At 40.1% G+C, this 13,419-nt stretch overlaps 1 long non-coding RNA gene across 2 annotated transcripts; it reads right to left on the bottom strand.

Annotated features, from left to right (window-relative positions):
* Positions 1 to 8,722: 8,722 nt before the first annotated feature.
* Positions 8,723 to 11,630, bottom strand: LOC125524295. 2 transcript variants are annotated; one of them, XR_007290654.1, is made up of 4 exons: positions 11,213 to 11,630; positions 10,828 to 10,879; positions 9,072 to 10,722; positions 8,723 to 8,979 (listed from the first exon to the last, which is right to left on the bottom strand). It is a non-coding gene; the product is annotated as an uncharacterized LOC125524295 (long non-coding RNA). The 2 variants fall into 2 exon arrangements; XR_007290653.1 differs by having other exon boundaries at positions 9,072 to 10,879.
* Positions 11,631 to 13,419: the final 1,789 nt, after the last annotated feature.

The raw sequence follows: 13,419 nt of genomic DNA, 5'->3' as shown, positions 1-13,419 counted from the left end.
CTTTGAAACTTAGATCTATTCCACCTAAGCATGATATTAATGAGTCTCTCAAAGCTATGAGAATTTTCATTGATGAGTGCAAAGAAAGAACCGCTAAGATGCATGCTAAAAAAGATTGCTTTGTGAAAGCGTGTTCTTCTAGTTCCCATGATAATAATGATGAAGATCTAAAAGTTCTTGATGTGTCCCCTATTAAATCTTTGTTTTGCAATATGAACCTTGATAATGATGGGACTGGAGATGAGTCAACTTTAGTTAAAAGGTGTACCAATGATTCGGAGCTTTTAGATCTTGATGCAAAAATTGATAAAAGTGGGATTGTAGAGGTCAAAACTTTAAGTAGCAATGAACCCACTATATTGGATTTCAAGGAATTTAATTATGATAATTTCTCTTTGATAGATTGTATTTCCTTGTTGCAATCCGTGCTAAATTCTCCGCATGCTTATAGTCAAAATAAATCTTTTACTAAACATATCATTGATGCGTTAATGCAATCTTATGAAGAAAAGCTTGAATTGGAAGTTTCTATCCCTAGAAAACTTTATGATGAGTGGGAACCTACTATTAAAATTAAAATTAAAGATCATGAATGCTATGCTTTGTGTGATTTGGGTGCTAGTGTTTCCACGATTCCTAAAACTTTGTGTGATTTGCTAGGTTTCCGTGAAATTGATGATTGTTCTTTAAACTTGCATCTTGGGGACTCCACCATTAAGAAACCTATGGGAAGAATTAATGATGTTCTTATTGTTGCAAATAGGAATTATGTGCCCATAGATTTCATTGTCCTTGATATAGATTGCGATCCTACATGTCGTATTATTCTTGGTAGACCTTTCCTTAGAACGGTTGGTGCAATTATTGATATGAAGGAAGGGAATATTAGATTCCAATTTCCATTAACGAAGGGCATTGAACACTTTCCCAGAAATAAAATTAAATTATCTTGTGAATCTATTATGAGAGCCACTTATGGATTGCATACCAAACATGATAATACCTAGATCTATCCTTGCTTTTATGCCTAGCCAGGGGCGTTAAACGATAACGCTTGTTGAGAGGCAACCCAATTTTATTTTTGTTTCTTGCTTTTTGATTCTGTTTAGTAATAAATAATTCATCTATCCTATGTGTAGATGTGGTTTTATGCTTTTAATTAGTGTTTGTGCCAAGTAGAACCTTTGGGAAGACTTGGGGAAAGTCTTTGCGATCTTGCTGTAAAAAAACAAAAACTTTAGCGCTCACGAGATTTGCTGCCATTTTTTACTGGAGAGTGATATTTAGTTAATTATTTTTGAAGATGATTAATAGATAAATTCCTCACGTCTAGAAATTTATTTTAGAATTTTTTGAGTTCCATAAATATTCGAAACCTACAGATTACTACAGATTGTTCTGTTTTTGACAGATTCTGTTTTTCGTGTGTTGTTTGCTTATTTTGATGAATCTATGGCTAGTAATAGAGTTTATGAACCATAGAAAAGTTGGAATACAGTAGGTTTAACACCAATATAAATAAAGAATGAGTTCATTACAGTACCTTAAGTGGTGGTTTGTTTTATTTTACTAACGGAGATCATGAGATTTTTTGTTTAAGTTTTGTGTTGTGAAGTTTTCAAGTTTTGGGTGAAGATTTGATGGATTATGGAATAAAGGGTGGCAAGAGCCTAAGATTGGGGATGCCCAAGGCACCCCAAGGTAAAATCCAAGGACAACCAAAATCCTAATCTTGGGGATGCCCCGGAAGGCATCCCCTCTTTCGTCTTCGTCCATCGGTAACTTCACTTGGAGCTATATTTTTATTCACCACATGATATGTGTTTTGCTTGGAGCGTCTTGTATGATTTGAGTCTTTGATTTTTAGTTTACCACAATCATCTTTGCTATACACACCTTTTGGGAGAGACACACATGAATCGGAATTCATTAGAATACTCTATGTGCTTCACTTATATCTTTTGAGCTACATAATTTTGCTCTAATGCTTAGCTTATATCTTTTAGAACACGACGGTGGTACTATTTTATAGAAATAATTGATCTCTCATGCTTCATTTATATTATTTTGATAATCCTTTAGAACAGCATGGTAATTTGCCTTGGTTATAAATTTTAAATACTAAGAGAAGTTGGATGCTTGATAGTTGTTTTGAGATATAAAGGTGGTAATATTAGAGGTGTGCTAGTTGAGTAATTGTGAAATTGAGAAATACTTGTGTTGAAGTTTGCAAGTCTCGTAGCATGCACGTATGGTAAACTTTGTGTGACAAATTTGAAACATGAGGTGTTCTTTGATTGCTTTCCTTATGAGTGGCGGTCGGGGACGATTGATGGTCTTTTCTTACCAATCTATCCCCCTAGGAGCATGCGTGTAGTGCTTGGTTTTGATGACCTGTAGATTTTTGCAATAAGTATGTGAGTTCTTTATGACTAATGTTGAGTCCATGGATTATACGCACTCTCACCCTTCCATCATTGCTAGCCTCTTAGGTACCGTGCATTGCCCTTTCTCACCTTGAGAGTTGATGCAAACTTCGCCGGTGCATCCAAACCCCGTGATATGATATGTTCTATCACACATAAGCCTCCTTATATCTTCCTCAAAACAGCCACCATACCTACCTATTATGGCATTTCCATAGCCATTCCGAGATATATTTCCATGCAACTTTCCACTGTTCCATTTATTATGACACGCATCATCATTGTCATATTGCCTTGCATGATCATGTAGTTGCCATTGTATTTGTGGCAAAGCCACCATGCTTAATTTTCATAAATGTCACTCTTGATTCATCGCATATCCCGGTACACCGCCGGAGGCATACACATAGAGTTATATTTTGTTCTAAGTATCGAGTTGTAATTCTTGAGTTGTAAGTAAATAAAAGTGTGATGATTATCATTAGAGCATTGTCCCAAGTGAGGAAAGGATGATGGAGACTATGATTCCCCCACAAGTCGGATGAGACTCCGGACAAAAAATGAACAAAAAAGAGAGGCCATAAAAAGAGAAAAGCAGGCCCAAATAAAAAAATGAGAGAAAAAGAGAGAAGGGACAATGTTACTATCCTTTTTCCACACTTGTGCTTCAAAGTAGCACCATGATCTTCATGATAGAGAGTCTCTTATTTTGTCACTTTCATATACTAGTGGGAATTTTACATTATAGAACTTGGCTTGTATATTCCAATGATGGGCTTCCTCAATTGCCCTAGGTCTTCGTGAGCAAGCAAGTTGGATGCACACCCACTTAGTTTCTTTGATGAGCTTTCATATATTTGTAGCTCTAGTGCATCTGTTGCATGGCAATCCCTACTCCTTGCATTGACATCAATCGGTGGGCATCTTCATAGCCCATTGATTAGCCGCGTCAATGTGAAACTTTCTCCTTTTTTGTCTTCTCACACAACCTCAATCATTATATTCTATTCCACCCATAGTGCTATGTCCATGGTTCGCGCTCATATATTGCGTAAAATTTGAAAGAGTTTGAAAAGGCTAAGTATGAAATAATTTCTTGGCTTGTCATCGGGGTTGTGCATGATGAGGGCATTTTGTGTGATGAAAATGAAGCATGGCCAAACTATATGATTTTGTAGGGATAAGTTTTATTTGGCTATGTTATTTTGATAAGACATAATTGCTTGGTTAACATGCTTGGACTATTATTATTTTTATGTCAAGATTAAACTTTTATCTTGAATCTTTCGGATCTGAATAATCATGCCACAATAGAGAAAATTACATTGAAGAATATGCTAGAAAGCATTCCACATCAAAAAAATCTGTTTTTATCATTTACCTACTCGAGGACGAGCAGGAATTAAACTTGGGGATGCTTAATACGTCTCCAACGTATCTATAATTTTTTATTGTTCCAAGCTATTATATATTCTGTTTTGGATGTTTAATGGGCTTTATTTTACACTTTTATATTATTTTTGGGACTAACCTATTAACCGAAGGCCCAGTGCAAATTGTTGTTTTTTTTTGCCTATTTCAGTGTTTCGCAGAAAAGGAATATCAAACGGAGTCCAAACGAAATGAAACCTTCGGGAGCGTGATTTTTGGAACAAACGTGATCTAGAGGACTTGGAGTGGACGTCAAGCAACCAACGAGGAGGCCACGAGGCAGGGGGCGCGCCTACCCCCCTGGGCGCGCCCTCCCCCTCATGGGCCCCTTGTGGCTCAACCAACCTACTTCTTCCTCCTATATATGTTCATATACCCCAAAAACATCCAGGAGCACCGCGAAACCATATTTCCACCGCTTCAACCTTCTGTACCCAAGAGATCCCATCTTGGGGCCTTTTCCGAAGCTCCGCCGGAGGGGGCATCGATCATGGAAGGCCTCTACATTAACTCCATGGCCCCTTCGATGATGTGTGAGTAGTTTACTTCAGACCTTCGGGTCCATAGTTATTAGCTAGATGGCTTCTTCTCTCTCTTTGGATCTCAATACAAAGTTCTCCTTGATCTTCTTGGAGATCTATTTGATGTAACTCTTTTTGCGGTGTGTTTGTCGAGATCCGATGAATTGTGGGTTTATGATCAAGTCTATCTATGAACAATATTTGATTCTTCTCTTAAATCTTTTATGTATGATTGGTTATCTTTGTAAGTCTCTTCGAATTATTAGTTTGGTTTGGCCTACTAGATTGATCTTTTTTTGCAATGGGAGAAGTGCTTAGCTTTGGGTTCAAACTTGCGGTGCTCGATCCCAGTGACAGAAAGGGAAAGGACATGTACTGTATTGTTGCCATCGAGGATAAAAAGATGGGGTTTATATCATATTGCTTGAGTTTATCCCTCTACATCATGTCATCTTACCTAATGCGTTACTCTGTTCTTATGAACTTAATACTCTAGATGCATGCTGGATAGTGGTCAATGTGTGGAGTAATAGTAGTAGATGCAGGCAGGAGTCGGTCTACTTGTAGCGACCCGACCCGAGTGGATCAAGTCTCTGTGCTTAAGTGTCATCCCTGAATCGGTATGCTGACACACATAGTACTCGAGGATTTATAACAAAGGTAAATCACATGTAAAAGTAACATAAAATACTATTACCTCAATCCAAAATAGCGGAAGTAACAAGGTTGTGGATTCCCATCAACACCAACGGCAAAGTTGAGTGTAGAAATCATAACCCTAACGTATCACTTACTCGTCGTAAGATTCCTGCAACATGAGACGTTGCAGCCACAAAGAGTCAGTACATTAAATGTACTGGCAAATTCACACCAGAAGATAATGATGAATAAAGACTATCACTACATGCATATTTGGCTGGTGGAAAGGCTCTATGGCTATAAGGTTTTTGCGAAAAGCCAATTTTTCCCTACTACAAAGGAATAAATTTTATTTAACTATCATGGTGGTTGTTAAACATTGAGAATGGTTGACAGCATTCTCAATCCCAATTAAATAACATCATTAAACCCAACAAACTTAATTTAAAGTAACATGATGAGATCAACAGGATAATCCAAGTACCAGAGACTCAAGATGTCCATAACCGGAGACACGGCTAATCATGATTAGTTTGTACACGCTGCAGAGGTTTGCGCGCTTTTCCCCACAAGACCCGATCTCCTCCGTTGGATTTCTCGCACTACAAGGTGTTTGAGAAACGGATGACCGAGACATAGTCTTTCAGAAGCGTTTGCACCTTACGATGGGTAGACCGTTCCACCTACAACCCCTACATCTGCTAGTCTACCACTGTAAGAGTTCACACGACTTAATCAACTATGCTAGAGCCCATAATAGCTTGTGGCTGCACACGGAAGTTTCTAGCATGAATAATCTTATGATCCCTTTGAGCCTGGGTGGCGGACTGTAGGATGATCACATGATATATCCCCGGGATCTCCTAGGACAACACTGGTATTTCCCCAGGTGTCCGGGCAAGTCCACTGGTATATCCCCATGGTGCCCCTAGCAATCCACCCAGATGTGTATTAAAGTTGCCACCTTAAGTTGAACCATTAATTAACAATCTCACATCTGTCATGAAATACTCTCAAACCCAATCCACGTCTACGAGCATAGCATGGCAATGTAAGCATAATGTAATAGTAACTCCCAAGGTTTGAATGGAGGGCAATAGGTTCCTACCTCATCAACTACTTCCCAATACCCACATGTTATCAATCCTACTCATGCAATGTTTGAGGGTGAAACTAATGCATAAAAACTGGGTATGAAAGGGGATATGATCAAAGTGTGAACTTGCCCGCAATGTTGATGAAGATGATTCGCACTCAAAACTCTTGATAGATCTACTCGTCTCACTCCGGTCAATCTATCGTAAGCAAACAATAGTAACCACACATAAGCAATCACTCAAAAGATCAGAAAGAACGAAGAAGACGATTCGGAAACATCAAAACCAAGCAAATAACTCTTGCAACATAAAACAATTCCTAACAGTACCAAAATTAAGTGAATTTGGCCTTATCAGAAAGTTTAGGTCAAGAGCTTCGATTTGCAAAAAGAATCAAACTCAAACGGAGCTACGAAACTCAAGTTATGATCAAACGAAGTTTGAATTCAAATCTGATCTAATTCAAATTTTAAACTTTTCAAAAACATGTTTGAGTTGGATTACTGGATAGAGGAGATCATAACGAAGAAGTGGGCGTTGGTTTCGTTGGATTTGGACTAAACGAGTAAAAAGTTAGCTTGTTTGAAGAACAGGGACATTAATGTAAATAAAGTATCACACTAGGTCCCTGGCCAAAATTTAACAGAAAAAGAAAAAAAACTAAAAGGCGAACGTTCGTTTTCTATACCTAACCAGCGAACGTTCTCTAAATAGATCCTTCTAAAAGAAAATCGGTTTTATAAAAAAACGATCTAGGTTTTTTTAAAAAAAACCCGAACTAAACCGAGAATAAACCGGGGTGGTTACCGGTTCGGCCGAAATAAACCGGCGGCGGCGGATCTGTTTGAGCTCCGGCGAGGGCCGGCGGCTCCGGCGAGCGGGGCGAGGCGGCGGCCATCCGGGGTGGCGGAGGCGCGCGTGGCGGAGCGGCGCGGTGGCGGTGCAGCAGCAGCGAGCGGCGGCGAGGCACTGCGCGCGGCGGCGGCGGATCTGCGGGGCGGCGGCTGCGAGACGGGGTGGCGCGGCGAGGCGGGTAGAGGAGAGAGGGCCGGGCGGGGCCGGATTTATAAGAAGGAGGGGCGATGGCGTGCGGAAGGGGCAAGGGCGGCGCGGAGTCCGGCCATGGGACAACGGCGGCGGCGCGTACTGGCTCGGGACTTCGTCCCGAGCATGGGGAAGGAGGAGCTGGGCCGTGGCCTGGCGCTGGGCTGGGCCGGCCCAGTCGGGAAAGTTTTTTAATAAAACGTTTTCCAGACAAATAAAATAATAAAAGCAAAAATAAATAAAATATTATATAGGCATATAATATATCAAAATTTTCAGAAAAAGATTTTCTACAACATGGACATTTTAATAATCAAATAAAATCCACACAAAATCAAATAATTCAAAGTGCTCCTACTCTAATAAAATCCACCAAAAAACATTTTAAAAATACCAAAATGATTTCAAATTAATTTTTCTCCAATTTTCTAATGTAGGGAATCATGTTACCCTATTTTCCATATATTTTATTTTTGGAGAAAAATAATTTGAATAAACTCAAATAACTCCAAATTGAAAATAAATTCAAAAAGGAATTTAAATGTGATCTTTGAAACTCCCAACTCATATTTCATAATTTGAAGAAGTCATTTTATCTTCTCTCATGAAAATCATTGAGTTGCATGAAGTTTATGAATTGAAAAATATTTTCCAAATGAAATTCAAATATTTTCAACACCCCATGTCATTTAAATAAATGGAAGAAGTCATGTCATCTTCTCTCCAGGGTTTTGTGATGAAAAGAATTTGAATTCTCGGGGATCAAAAGAAAAAAGGTGAAAGTTTGGGAAAGTCCTTTTATTCCCTCTCATTTAACTTTCAAAAAGTTTCGAATTTCACTCACTTTCAGACAATCAATCAAACAATCAATCAAATCTATCTATTTGTTTATAACATTCCAAAATTTAGAATTTTGGGATGTTACACTACTTGTCACGGACGTGATGCCTATATACATGATCATGCCTAGATATTCTCATAATTATTCGCTTTTTTATCAATTGCTCGACAGTACTTTGTTCACCCACCGTAATACTTATGCTATCTTGAGAGAAGCCACTAGTGAAACCTATGGCCCCCAGGTCTATTCTCCATTATATTAATCTTCCGCCAACAAGTTATTTCTATTACCTTTTATTTTGGAATCTTTACTTTTAATGTTTATCATAAAAATACCAAAAATATTATCTTATCATCTCTATCAGATCTCACTCTCGTAAGTGACCGTGAAGGGATTGACAACCCCTTTACCGCGTTGGTTGCGAGGTTCTTATTTGTTTGTGTAGGTACGAGGGACTTGCGTGTGGCCTCCTACTGGATTGATACCTTGGTTCTCAAAACTGAGGAAATACTTATGCTACTTTGCTGCATCACCCTTTCCTCTTTAAGGGAAAACCAACGCAATGCTCAAGAGGTAGCAATAGACGTAAACTCCTACATGAGTATAACATCCAGGTCCAGTATTTGACCAACTATTGCATTGCAAACACTGTCGGGTATTGAGTATACCAAGGAGACCTACTTGCTATTTTAAAACTACATGAGTGAGCCTCCTAACTTTCAATATGACAATTTATGACACATCTGAATAAACAAAATTGATCTATCCACACTATTTCAATATGACCCAACACACTTGTGCAATTACAGATGCCACACCAAGTCAAGAAAGTAAATCACCTGTGAAATAGAAAGATGTTCACCTAACGATGCATTGGCACAACATATATGTTTCATAAGTATCCCTCGCTCTACTGCTTGGGCACGAGCTCAATCCTCAGACCCGCTAGCTCCGCGCACGAGTCATGTGAAAATATGCACCTAAGCCAAAAACATGGAAGAATCACAAATCAGTTACTATTAAAAATGCATTGACTTTCCAGAAAACCAAGGTTTGAATAGTAGTTAACTACATGGAAGAACATCTCACAAACATGCTGATCGGCCCCCTCTTGCTCAGAACCAGGTGCTGTTGAGGGGCTCTGATGATGTTCTCGATGCCCCTCAGAACCGGACGGTTCATATTCATGCCATCATGGCCATCTCCGACATATATTTTACTTCCTCCATTGTCGCACCCTAGTGCTTCTCAAATCTCACTTCCTGCACATGATTCTCCATTACTAACGGTATGCGTGTAGAAAAAAGCCAAAACAAATTTCTCTTTCAGAAACCGAAAAACCTAGGGATCCATTGCCGCCTCTCGAGTTCATTGATCCGGACCATACCTCACTTCATTTTGGAAAAAATAATAAATAGATATACCATGCAGATAATTGAGACTTTTTTAACACTTGCTATGCACATGAACCTGCACTGTGTTGGTAAATTATTCAGAACAAAAATAACTTGACTTGACATAGACTAGGAAGAAATCACATGAAGTCATGAATTAGAAAACTAGTATACCTATTATCCCATCTTAGTAAATATTTGCTACACAAGACATTAGTACAGTAATCTGTACCAACAAAATAGGGCAGGTCATAATCAAAAACTCAAGACGAGTTCGAGCTCTTTGAGAATCAAACCAAGAACCATAGAAAGTTTAAGAGAGGAGAGGGAAGATAAGGAAGAGTTACTGGGTGGCTGTCCCCCTGATCCAGTGGTTAATTTAGCATAACAAAAGAACACAATGGACGTGGTAGGAAAGAATACAACAACCTGAATTATAAGGCATAAAGGATCTTGCTGACAGCATACTCCCGATCCTGTGGTTAATTTAGCATAACAAAACAACACAATGGATGTGGTAGGAAAGAATACAACAACATGGATTGTAAGGCATAAAGGATATCGCTGACAACGTCAAGTGGGCACAATGAAAACTGAATCTTCATAATTAGTGCTTGATGCCAAATCCTTAGAATACCTCTGACAGAGGTATCAATGCTAATTACGCTAATAGTTGCAATTTAATTCTACCTGGCCCTAATTCCTACTTCGACTTCAACAAAGTATTATCAAGATTCATGTTAAACTGAATTTAAAACTATATATACCATATGAAAGTGGAAGAGGCAGGAGACTAAGGCTGCTTGCCCATCATGTAAATCCATGTAAAATTTATACAATGTGTGTGTTCGTACTTTTTGGAAAAACTGATCAAATAGATACAAGACAAGCTAACTATTACAGGTTAATCAAAAGCTTACACAGCCATTTTTCGACAAAATGCAGAGAGATTCCAATTGAGCATCATGAAAATAGATCAAATCGTGCAGCTAGCGATACTGATGTGGTGGATGATTGCATATGACCAAAACATGGAACAGAAGGGAAATAGTTTTGTACAAAACACACATAACATATTTAGTACTCCTATTCTCTTACCACCACTTCCATCTAAATGTGCTCTTACTCACAAATTGCACAATCAATCTGCATTATACTAATAATAAAGTGTGCTCCAAGTATTTGGCATTATATCCCTGTTAATTAACTCAAAAAATTATGATGCAAGGCAATTGTTTCAGCCATAACAAGATTGTGATTAATAGTGTCATCTAAATGGCAAAAAATTAGAGTAGCATCTCCCAAGGATCCTTGCTCTCCTTACATGACCTTGCACATAAACAGATTAAAAAACAAATCCACATGTCATAATTCAGAAGCAAATGCATTAGAACAACAAAAATTCAGAAGCACTTAGCAAATGAATGGCATCACCTGGATGAATATAGTTTTTTCTTCTAAACTGGTGTTAAATGGACTACTTGCACTGTAAGTTAGATCAGGAAAGCACAATCAGACCTCAAATAGATTACAACCTATGAATCAAATAAATAAATCACACGAATTTGCTTGGGAAGTTTGTAGTGCTGAAAGAAAGAAGATCTTTAAAAGAAACAACAACATCACTAAAGTTTACCCCGACACAATTGCAGATCCTCTTCCACTTCTTTCATTGTAATCAAACAAGAATTCAGAATATACCACAATGCAAATTCCAAAAATTAGAGAGTAGCTTGAGGCATGATTGAGTCGTAGGGGGAAATTAGGGCAGCAGGGAAGAGGTAGGAAGCTAAGAGGAACATCTGCGTGTGGTGCTCACCATGCGCCTCCATGTAACACCCGACCTCCACATTCTTTGCCGTCGTATCTCCTTCCATCATGAAGCCTACCCCATTCTCCTCATCTCCTACACCCCAACTCTCTACTCTGACTCCGCCCATGGTTCACCAGGACCACCAGCGCCTGCTCCGTCCACTCGCACGCGATCTCGCCCAGGGCTCTACTGGTTGAACCCACCTTATTCTATCCGGCGATGGCGGAGGTAGCGGGGAGGGGACGGTTGCCAGAGAACGGGCGAGGAGCAGCCACACTCACGGTCGTTGCGGCGAGCGCTTGAGGGAGGACGATGGGGGAAGGGGATCGGCAGCGACTGCGAGGGTGAGGGCGGCGGCGACTGAGAGTGCGAGGGTGCGGGCTTGATGTGCGAGGGTGACGGTGAAGGTATCTGATGTGGCATCGCTCGGGGGCACCTGGAGGCTTCGCTTTCTCATTCACATGTTGCCAGACCAAGATGATTTTTTCGCTGGTTTTCTTTCGTCGGTTTATTTTTCGTCCATTTTTTTGGCGTGGAGGGAAGTACCTGGAGGCATCGCTCCCTAGTAACGTGGGTTGGTTTGATTTATTTTTTTGGCATGGAGGGGACTACCTGGGAGGTGGGAGCAGGGACGAAAATAAACCGTGGAACGGAGACTACCAAGTCGTCCCTTAAGAGTAGAGATAGGGGATCATTTGTAGCTAATACGTCACCATCGTTTCTATAATTTTTTACTGTTCCATGCCAATATTATACAACTTTCATATACTTTTGGCAACTTTTTATACTATTTTTGGGACTAACATATTGATCCAGTGCCCAGTGTCAGTTCCTGTTTGTTGCATGTTTTTTGTTTCGCAGAAAATCCATATCAAACGTAGTCCAAACGGGATAAAAACTGACAGAGATTTTTTTTGGAATATATGTGATTTTTGGAAAGAAGAATCAACACGAGATGATGCCCGAGGGGGCCACGAGGCAGGGAGGCGCGCCCCAGGGGGTCAGGAGCGCCCTGGGCCCTCATGGCCACCCCGTAAGGCAGTCGGTGCCCTTCTTTCTCAACAAGAAAGCTAATATCCGGATAGAGATCGTGTCCAAAATTCAGCCCAATCGGAGTTACGGATCTCTGGGAATTTAAGAAACAGTGAAAGAGCAGAATCTGAAACGCAGAAACAAAGAGACAGATCCAATCTCGAAGGGGCTCTCGCCCCTCCCACGCCATGGAGACCATGGACCAGAGGGGAACCCCTTCTCCCATCTAGGGAGAAGGTCAAGGAAGAAGAAGAAGGAGGGGGCTCTCTCCCCCTCGCTTCCGGTGGCACCGGAGTGCCACCGGGGCCATCATCGTCACCGCAATCTTCACCAACAACTTCACCGCCTTCATCACCAACTCTCCCCCCTCTATGCAGCGGTGTAACCCCTATTTACCCGCTGTAATCTCTACTTAAAAATGGTGCTCAACTTTATATAATATTTTCCAATGATGTATGGTTATCCTATGATGTTTGAGTAGATCCGTTTTGTCCTATGGTTAATTGATGATCGTGATTGGTTTGAGTTGCATGTTTTATTATTGGTGTTGTCCTATGGTGTTCTCCATGTCGCGCAAGCATGAGGGATCCCCACTGTAGGGTGTTGCAATACGTTCATGATTTGCTTATGGTGTGTGGCGTGAGTGACAGAAGCACATACCCGAGTAAGTAGGTTGTTTGCATATGGGAGTAAAGAGGACTTGATACTTTAATGCTATGGTTGGGTTTTACCTTAGTGATCTTTAGTAGTTGCGGATGCTTGCTAGAGTTCCAATCATAAGTGCATATGATCCAAGTGGAGAAAGTATGTTAGCTTATGCCTCTCCCTCAAATAAAATTGCAATAACGATTACCGGTCTAGTTATCGATTGTCTAGGGACAAGTAACTTTCTTGTGACAAAAAGCTCTCTCCTGAAACTAATTTAGTTGTGTATTTATCTTGCAAACCTATCCAACAACACCTACAAAGTACTTCTAGTTTCATACTTGTTCTTGGTAAAGCGAACGTTAAGCATGCGTAGAGTTGTATCGGTGGTCGATAGAACTTGAGGGAATATTTGTTCTACCTTTAGCTCCTCATTGGGTTCGACACTATTACTTATCTAAAGAGGCTACAATTGATCCCCTATACTTGTGGGTTATCAAGACCTTTTTCTGGTGCCGTTGCCGGGGAGTCATAGT

Source organism: Triticum urartu, chromosome 7 (assembly GCF_003073215.2).
Source record: "Triticum urartu cultivar G1812 chromosome 7, Tu2.1, whole genome shotgun sequence".
Taxonomy (NCBI): domain Eukaryota; kingdom Viridiplantae; phylum Streptophyta; class Magnoliopsida; order Poales; family Poaceae; genus Triticum; species Triticum urartu.
This window is presented reverse-complemented; position numbering and strand designations above follow the sequence as displayed.